Here is a 10,232-nt window from a genome sequence, read left to right as displayed (position 1 = left end):
ACCTTTGTGAAGCACTGCACAAGAGGAACTGTAGGCTCTTCTGTGAGTTGGCTCACCCCTTTTGAATTCCTGACCCTGAACTTTGCCGCTAGCGTTGTGGCAGTGGCGCTCAGCTGTCCTTTCGATCTGCCTGTACCGTTGCTAAGCACCGGGCGGCTAAATGTGCTTTCAGACCCTTCTCGCACATACGCTTCTCAAGTACTACATCGGAGCGATTGCGGCAAGCCGTTCGCCGCTAGTGAGAACGAGCAGGCATGGATGTATACGGACCCGCACCGCGCATATACACTGCTGTACACAGCGGCCGCCGCCGACCCCTCCGCGTAACTTCCGGAACCTCTTTCGTAGTGGTTTGCGCCTGCCTCTTCCTTCTTCTTTCTGTCTCTTTCTTCTATATTGTATCCGTGTCTCCTTTTCTTTTCTTCAATTTCCTCTCTCCTGGTCCGCGCGCATACGCACGGCGCATTTCTTTTCGGCCGCGCTAATCTGGTGGAGCGTGTTCGCGGGCGCGCGTGCCTGTCCTGGTTCCTGTGCAAGGCCCGGGCCAAGAGGGCACGTCTTAATAAATGAGCCAAGAACATTGAACCGCCGCAACACGGGCCCGGCTGCGCCCCTGCCGCGCGTTTGGGGGCTCGCCGCCGGGGAATACGCCCATAAGGATCTCGCGGCAGCCACCGCTCGCCGGCGGTGGTGCATGGTGGTGGTAGTGGTGGCGGTGGCCGGGCTTGCGTGGTGCTTGGTTGCTTCTGCTGTTGCAGCGGTGGTTGTTGTGGGTTGTTCTGTTGCTAGCTCGCTGTGCTCGCGGTTGTGTGCGCGCCACGGCTTCTACAACCTCTGCCGGTCCGCTGCCGTCGCACCGGTGCCGGCGGGCGTTGTGCAATGCCGGACCCTTCGGCAAGACACCGTTGGCCGCATGCGGCCGCCGACGGCGGTGGTGAGCGTTCATGCGCTAGACATCTAGGTCTGTACACGCTTCCTTGAGAAATGGCTTCGCAGCTCAGGTAGGACATGCTCGAGCAAAGGGCAGCGCTGCGCAGCCTGCTTATCTTATGGGCAGGACGTAGCAAGGGAAGCCCTCGAGAGCATCAATGTCTCGTTTCTCTTTCTTTTTAGGTCTTCGAACTAATCGATGGTTTTCCGAACTGATGCAAAAGTGAGGCGCAATGAAACATTCACGACAGGTTCTCTATACTGCGCACCCAGTGCTCACGCGCCAGCATTGGCTACAGAAAGTGCGCAAATCTAGCAATGGTCTGTTTCCTGTCTGTTTTCGTCTCTGTCTGTTTCCGTCTTCTAATGCGAATTTTACTGAACGCTGGCGAAGTGCTACGTAAGGGTGCGCCGGCTAACAATGTCCTCGCCGGCAAGGAGTTTCAAGGCAAAAAAGAAGCATTTTCAAAACTCAGTAAGCTCCAGCTGTGCCTTGTGTTCACGGCAGCAATTGCGGGAAAGCTCACGTTTGTGACCCTTGAAAACAAAAATCAGAACTATGATATCCTGATGTATGTGGGACTGGTGCTCCCGCTATCCTTCTTCGGAGGTATCAATCTTTCCGCGCAGCTTCAGATTAAGGGAGATACGGAACTGGTTGATAACCAAACGGTCACGAGGACGATCATATCATGCACGGTGCTGATGAGAAAGAAAATTAGGAAGAAAAAGCAAAGGGAAGGAACAGTAATTGCTTCACTTTCTCAAAGCGGTACCAGGACGAGTGATAGTTTGAGATGGTATATACTTGGCGCCATAAGGTTACTTAACCTAAATTTGTCCTCGAATGGCAGGAAAAGGTTACGAGGAAAGTAAACTCATGGTCGCTGAATTATTGTCCATGCGGACATCTGAACTGCGCCGTGGTCTGCGTCATGTTGAACGGGATGAAGATGAGGGGATGCGGGGATAGGGAGGTGGACCCAAGTCTCGCCTGGCTCACTGATTTCCAACGAAAAATATTCGTTGCAAGTCTCACTTGGTGGCACTTTTATAATCATAGGCCTAAAACTTAGGATCGTGGCGGCTATATATGACCACTTCAGGCATTAAGGCAATATCGAGTCTTGAGAACCATTTCACGATTGTGTTTGAGTGGTAATGTCGAGGATGAATCCGCGCTAAGTTTAATGAAATCTCTAATCGAATGAGCCCATTATTGTTGCTACCACCCCTCACTCGACGTCATTCAACGTTGCACTTCGAGAATCCTAGCATGTTACAGCCCTGCTGAGGCAGGATCTTAAGAAAGTCGTCAGGGGCCGCTAAACGCAGCAGTTGTCGATTCAGCTCTGCACTTTCCGTTTGAGCAGAAGCAGATAGGCTCCTAACGTGCGCAGGTAGCAAAAGCAAAAAGCTTTATCTCGAATTCTAAGCCAGAAATGACTGTTAAGGACAGATGTTTGGGGAGCAACATAGCGGCCACAACTCTGAGCCCCTAGACGAGCAACAGTTACATTCTGGGGGACTAACTGCAGAAGCGCACATCAGAAACCGCTGCAGTGGACGAACCGTTCGTTGCGATATGCATGCCGAAGTGCGCCAGAAGGCCGTTCCCCCATTTTTAAAGCGCATTGTACTGCCAATATAGCCATATGTCTGTTTTTCAAGGCATTTTATGATTTATCTGGCCACACAGGACTTGCAAGTAATAACTGGAACAGGCGCTCATTAGAACGCGTTACGCAAACTTGAGCGATATTTCGTGGGTCGAGGAAAGTAAACGCCCTTACGTTTTATGTAACGCGATTTTCCATCTAACAGCAGTTTTCTTTTCTTATTTGATCCGTAATGCAAATGGGAGCACGCGCCCCGAGATTGTATCATATTCTATGCGCCTAATTTTTCATGTACGAGTTTCTCGGGGCGAGTAGAGTGAGACGACATGCACGCTCGCCTCCAAGAAGCACGTTCAGGTTTCACTGCAGTCCATGCAGCAACTACTGATGACAGTGTATGTAACCACCGGTCGCGTTATCCGGGCTAATTTGTAATCGATCCTGCTCCGAATCGAGGAAAATAGCGAGCGGCTTTCATTTTGCAAAAACCTTACTTCGATGGTGGCTTGCATCGGTTACGCCGCACGTTAGATTAGAGCCGAGCAACTCGCGCGGAAATCGGCAGGAAACCGATAAAGACACGCAACACGGTCTTCAGCGCAAAAGTTACGTTTTTTTAATAGGTGCGCTGTCGATCGAATCGATCAGTCTTGTTAGTCAATCTATATGCAGTCCTCTACTCGTGCAAATCGTTTACAAACCGTGGACAACCTGATATGTGGGAGCGAGCCGCAAGCATGCAAAGATATTGTGCATAAGCGTGGCCAGCTACCAGTATACGTCTTCTTTTTCGTCGTTTCGTGCGTGACAAGAGTTCGAGAAGGAAGAACAGCGAGTAAAAAGAGAGGCTAGAAAGAAGGGAAACAGGCGCACATTGATAGAAGAAGATACGAAAAAAGAAAAAAGAGGAGGCAATAAAGGGGCCGATATAAAGAAGAGAGCTGCTCCTTCGTTGAGCATCGGCTCTCTCCGCAACGTGGGGGAGTGTTAATTAAAAAGGCTGGCTGCGCTAGCAGGCTGACCGGCCGCCGCATTTTCCTTCCTTTTTTTTTCGGATTTTATTGATTCCCGTTTTTTTTTTGTATTTTTTTTTCGCTCACGCTTGTGTCTCGTGCTGAGGTCGTACCTCTTCCCCCTCTCACGAAACCCTTTAATTTGGAGCAGGTTGCTGTGCCCGATCGCTTCGTCATGAAGCTGCCTCTTACGCCGCTCTTCCTCCCCACCCCTTACCCATCCTTTCCATGTTTCCACGGCCTTCCTCACCTGCCCAAGCCTTATACGCTAGCGCCCCTTTCGTCGCTGTACTGTTAATCGGCGGTGCGTCGTGATATGACCGCTCGGGGAATTAATTGGACGATCTGTTCGAGCTTATTGATAGACCCGTTCGAGCGCGCGGACGTTTACTGACTCGTGCGCATACTGCGATGGATGTCCCGAACGCTGTTCAAATACTTGGTGGCTCCGCAGGGGTAGCTTCTTTTTCTGCTCCCTATCCCCCCCCCCCCCCCCCTCCGCCCCTTTTTCATCGAATTGACTTGGCTCTTTCGCACGATTAGCCTGGGCCTTGAGTATGAGAGGGGTGGGTTGAAGGATCGTCGCAAGCACCACGAGCGCGGAAGAAGACGCTCGCGTTGGCCGCATTAATCAGGCTGAGGTGAGGAAAAACTCGTGCCCTGCAAAACAAGGGGGCTGAAGTAAGACCACCCTGGGCAACGACAGCTTGGAACAAATGGCGGCCGCGTGGAAGAACAAAATGAAGGGAAGAAAAATTTTGACTAAGGAACCTTCATCGTCTTTTCACTTTTAAAACTTCGTCTAGTTCTAGTAACGTTGGTCTAGACGGCCAGCGTCACAACATATTATTGTAACCATGTTCTTTGAGCAAGTTTAGCTGCGAGATTCAATACGCTTTTTTATATAACAAAAATTATATACATCAACAAACATTGGGGCTGAAGTGCCTCAAGATTCGATGCGCTTCGTTAGCTAATGTTTAGGAGTAGAAATATTGAAATTTAGCGAATATTTCCGCACAATTGCAACTTTAGGGATGCTCCCCCCCTCCTCCCCCCCCCCCTCAAAAAAAAAAAAGAAGAAAAAGCAAAGAACAAGTGGACAAGAGACACGTGTTAACTTGTGCTGAATTTTATTATATTTTTATTTTTTTTGCGCTCAGAGTTGGTAAAGGAACCAATTCGATACGAGAAGAAAACACAAGTGAAAGATTATCACGGTGATATGTGAAGCTCCACGACAATGTAAACGAAGCATAAAACCACGAACAAAACAAAATAAAAATCTGAATAAAAAGCAGGTGTACATGTTCCAATACAAACTTTTCGAACACCAACGGTAAAACGGTTGGTGAAATCTCTTGTTTCTTTTTTATGATGATCTTAAGAGTCACCTGACGAAGGTCATTTTGAACTGAGCTGTAACTAGGACTCGTACTCATATCAGCATACATATTCATATCTGACCAAGCATACTTATCAGCCACCTTAGAATGCACTCGAACCAGTCACAGGTATACGAAGCCAAGAAATTGAGAGGAAGAAAATTCCAAGCCATGCGACGTTTAATTATCCTAGTGTCGTCTTGCCTGGCCCGGAAAAGCGCGTTCTTTAGCAAGAAGCCGGGGGTAGAAATATCCTGATCGCCACGCGATATCTTCGAGAGCGGTCGTCGATATAAGCCCACGGTGGCAACCACTGCCGTTCGTAATTGAACATAAGTGTTACTGCTTTGGCGTCTTATATTCTTCTCTCTCTATACTGCACTAGTCGCGGCACTTTTTTGTTCATTTATTTAACGAGACCCTGGCTGCCTCTTGGATGGAGAGTAAAATAGAGGTAGCAAAAGTTACGCCCTCTAATGCTTGTTTGCTCAGCGCTGTTACGTTTCTCCCCCGAGAAGTGGGACAGCTGACGCGGCCACCGCATAGCAACAGGCAGGACCTCGAGCGGATCGGCCATTTCGGCGCCGTTCATCGGCCGCGCAACGCTTCCTCCCGCCGACAAGTCTCAGCGTGTTCCTGCCACGCGCCAAATGTGTGTGCGTGCGTGTGTGTGCAAAAGCTGGCCAAGCCTGTAGCTCGAGGGAAAGTGCCTCGCCCTCTCCTGCCTGCAGGAGGTGGAGGACATGAGGTCGGAACACCTGCGATTGAGTCATTCGTCGTGAACCAACATGTTTGGCTCTCCCTTTCCTGTGAGGGTTTACCCTTTCCCTGTGAACTGGGAAAACTATAAAAAGCAGCGGCCGACTCCGCTGAGATAGAGACTACTTTGACGCGCCGTTGTTACGACGCTAGACACCAGCTGTGTGAGAGTGTCTGTAATCTCTCCGGGTCAGCTTCACTGCCCGTTTCTTCCTGATGTTACAGTAAAGGTTGTTTCGTTAAAAGACGCCTCGTCTTTGCTGGCACCTTTGATGCCGTCCGCCGTCCACGGAGTCGCCAGGCCAACGCTACCGAGGGGTGCACACCCCAAACGTAACAATTGGTGAACAGCGGTGGGATAACGACGACCAAGCCGTAACCGTGGTTTGAGGGACGAGCCAGGCGATACCGTCGTCCAACAATTGGTGAACAGCGGTGGGACGACGACGACCAAGCCATAACAGTGGTTGGAGGGACGAGCCAGGCGATACCGTCGTCCAACAACTGGTGAACAGCGGAAAGCGGAGAGACGAGGACGACCAAGCAGTGACCGTGGTCGGTGAAACGAGACAGGCCTGACCGAGGTGCAACATCTGGTGGGAAGAGCGGAGATGTCACAGGCGTGACCCGTGAATCAAAGCAGCTCAGCGGAAAGGCGGGAGCAGTGCAACGAGCCCTGTGTGATGACTGGTTGCCTGCAGCGGAACGACTGCGTTGGATTCTTGGCTGCGAGGTTTGGTGAGTGCGGGACTTTCTTCTACTGAGTTTTGCCAGGCTTTTGTTAAGTAGAGAACAGAGCTGGTAATTGTGTTGTCGTTGTTGCTGGGTTAATTGCAGCATAGCAATAGTGGGCAGTAGAGAAGGCAGCACTCGGAACAGCCATGAATGTGGATTTGAAGTCGTTGCGCAAACCGAAATTGCTGGAGCTTGCGGAGGAGTTGGGTCTGAATTTGTCAGACAAACTCAGAAAACCAGAAGTGTTAAAGGCTATTCTTGAGTCGAAAGCTGAAGATGACGAGCTTTTGGAATGCCTTGAGATCATTGACGAACGTCAAGAAAAAGAGGAACGTGAACGTGAACGTAAGGAAAGGCTAGAAAAAGAGGAACGTGACCGTAAGGAAAGGCAAGAGAAAGAGCAGCTGGACCGTCAACTCGCTATAGAAATAAAACGTATCGAGGTAGACGCGGGACGCGGTGGTAGTGCAAGTCGGGCTCACGGTGCAGGAGAACGGGAATCGTTCAAAATGAGGGACCTAATGCGGCCGTTTGAGCTTGGAGGGGACATTGGTTTGCAAAGGTGGGCATTTGACCTCAAAAACTTCGACCTCACCTCAAACTCAAAAAATATTTGGCGACCTCACTCAACCTCAACCTCATAAATTGAGGTTGAGGTCCCCCAGGCGACCTCACCTCACTTTCCAGGTGACCATTGGCGACCTCACTCAACCTCACCTCAAACTCAAAATGTGAGGTTGAGGTCTGGCGCTCGACCTCAAAAAAAAAAAAGAATCATCAAATTAAACCGTAACTTAACGAAAATATACATTTCTCGGTAATCTTAGCATATATAGGCAAGCCAGAATTTTGTCGTATGAAGGCTGTATTTTACTCTTAATTTTATACAACAATTAATATCCCGGATAAAAGAAAAACTCCGGAGACTCCATGTCCAATCCTGCACTAAAGTAGCAATCCTCTCCCCCTCTTCGCCTACCATTTTTTGGTCCGTTTTATTCTAAGGCCTACATGGGTACCACATTACTACGCATAGGCCCATAATGCAATACAAAGAGTTTATCCCATCCGACCAACATGAATAAAATCCGTATTAGAAATAAAACAAGCCAGTTCTTACTATATACTGAAAAGACAAATGCTGTTGACCCTAGTGACGATGGCCACAATGACGATATGCTCTTTTTCTTAATAAGAAAAAAAAATTGATGATTAACAAGCATTGTTTTTTAATACACTGTACATTGTCTTGCGACCGTACACATCAAATTGGAGAAAAAATAGGAATACAGTCGTGCCTCGTTAGTATGGACACTTTGGTTTCCGACCAAAACTGTCCATAACGCGAGTCATCCATAATAACGAGTCATGATAAAAATGAAAAGTATTTTTTTTAGAAAAACTTTATAATTAATGACAGCTTTTTAAATTAAATTTCTAATTAAAAACAGCTAAGCTGTCGATGTTACCCCCTTCTCCATGAATCCGTCGACCCAAAAATGTCATGTCTGTTCTTAAATCTTGTCAGCTATCCTCATGAGTAGCTGAAGTTAGTAATGCCTATACATAGCGTAGAATAATTTTTCTCAGTAAACATCCCTATTTTACTGAACAAAAATTCCGTAAGTCATCACAGGTAAAACCTATCAAGACGGAGGGGAAGGAAGGGTGCGCACCCATAATGTTACCGAGGCAGCGAGCCTTCTGTTGAAGCATTTCGTCGCTCACGACAGCACCATTCGCGCACGCATTTCCGAACCACATTAACAAGGCTGACTCCATTTCTTCGAACTGTGCTGGGCGCTGTCGGACTGTAGCTGACGCTGCGATGAGCGATGCCGATGTTGAGCCATTTATCAGAGCCCTGTAGTATCGATGCTACCGTCGACCTGGCGAGGCTGAGACCTAGTTGAACTGGGGTCCAGTCCCTCACGGCTTGGATTAACTGAGATGGTTTTTGCCGCTTGTATTCACAGATGTCCTGCTTCGCGCCTACGTTCAGTTACGTTTTTTTTTTTTTTTTTCTTTTAACTCCCGCCATGCCAAAATTCAGACTAAAGTTGAGGGTTACAGGCTCCTGATTCTTTGCACTCTTTTTGCCTAGTTAACCTCCCCGCCTTTCCGTTCTTCTGATTCTCTTTTTTCTGCCTTGTACTGTTTATGTGAGGAAGCGAGGGAGTCAAGTTGGCAGGCTGCTGAGGGCTATCGAACAGCCCTTTCCTGTGCCGTTTGTATGTGTTCCTATGAAACAAACACTGCAAGCTGAAGTACAGTTTAGAACGACGGCGAGCCGACTACGAAGAGCTCAGACCTTGTCAAGGCGAAGCCGACATGCGGACCGCCCGGGGCGCGAAATGTGGCAGTTCGGCACCCCAACAGTGACGAAAACCAGGAGCATGAGAAGGAAGGGCGTCCAGGACGGGACGCCCGGTCATGGTTGCATGGTTGCGTGCTCGCCGCCTTTCTTTTGTCGCTCTACTTCGTGAGTGTGTTTTAACTCTGACCGAAAAGCGTTAACGGCTTCATGGAACACACTTTGTGTTTTGGGAAAGAAAAACTTCAGTTCCCACCCCCACTTTTTGGCGCTTGTCTTTCTTCCTATTATTTCCTTCTTACGCTTTTACAGGCCTCTCTGTTCACGTTCAGCAGAATTTATTGCGACCACATGTTGCTGTTTTCCCGACTGCGGCCTCTCGTTGCGGCGCTGCCGCTGCACCCAGAAATCTCCCGGTTCCCTTCATTCAGGGTCTCTCTTACTTAGCTGACCCTTGGTTTTCTGTGTACGTTCCTTTCCGCTCTTGCGTCCCTCCCCTTCCTAAAACGACCACACGCCCGCTTTGGTTCTTTCCAACTCCACAGGACTCGTTCAGGCATCCGGCCGCATCGGCTGTCGCATAGGTTCCCGGACTGCGCGCCCTTCTTAAACTTGCGTTCGGACTCCCCTGCTTTTTTCAAACGATGTCCATATTAACGAGACAAAAATACTTGGCCCAAGTGGGCTCTATGCATTCGTCCCCTGTCCATTGTTCAAACAGCGAGTTTTTACATTAACGAGGCATAAATACATTGAAAACGTTTCGTCCCCAGAAAAACTGTTCATAATTCGGGTCGTCCATATTAACGGGGCACGAATTTTCCATAAAAGCTACTCATGAAACGATCTGTCGTGATGACTAAATCCCCAACAAAACAAACAAAAGAGGAAAGACAGCAACACACCAAATAATCACAAAACTCGGCCAACGCCGAGTAAACAAATGTACCTTCAGAAAATTTCAGAGGAACGCTGTGGATGTTACGAGGTCCCAACCGGTCACTCCTAGGTGTTTGTCTTTAATTCTGTGATCCCGAGGCGTATTGCAAGAATTGGCGAAATTGCTTCTTCGAACACCATGCTTACATTAAAAAATTACAGGGTTCGGAACTGCTAGGAAAGAGGGTTAAACGTGAACCACTTTGCAGTCAAATTTCGCCGGACCAAAATGTCCAACTCCCCCCCCCCCCCCCCCCCAAGAAAAAAGAAAGAAAACGAAAAAACGATACAAATACTTGTACATATGAACAGAATACTGGATACCATTTCTCCAACAAGTCTGAGACGAGCTTCTTTGTGTTATTCACTTGTTTTCCTTTAAAGACTGAACTAATAGATTACACGGTGGTGTCTTCGAAGCTGCTTCGTCGCATGCACTACACCTGCATCCAGAGAAACCGTTTCCCCGTTAGTGTCGTGTAGTTACAGCACATAAACGTAAAATAAAGACAAGAACAACAGAAAGGAGGCGATCAAG

The sequence above is a fragment of the Amblyomma maculatum genome, chromosome 1 (genome assembly GCF_055883805.1).
Source record: "Amblyomma maculatum isolate TAMU_Amacu chromosome 1, ASM5588380v1, whole genome shotgun sequence".
In the NCBI taxonomy this organism is placed as follows: domain Eukaryota; kingdom Metazoa; phylum Arthropoda; class Arachnida; order Ixodida; family Ixodidae; genus Amblyomma; species Amblyomma maculatum.
Note: the sequence above shows the minus strand (reverse complement) of the source record.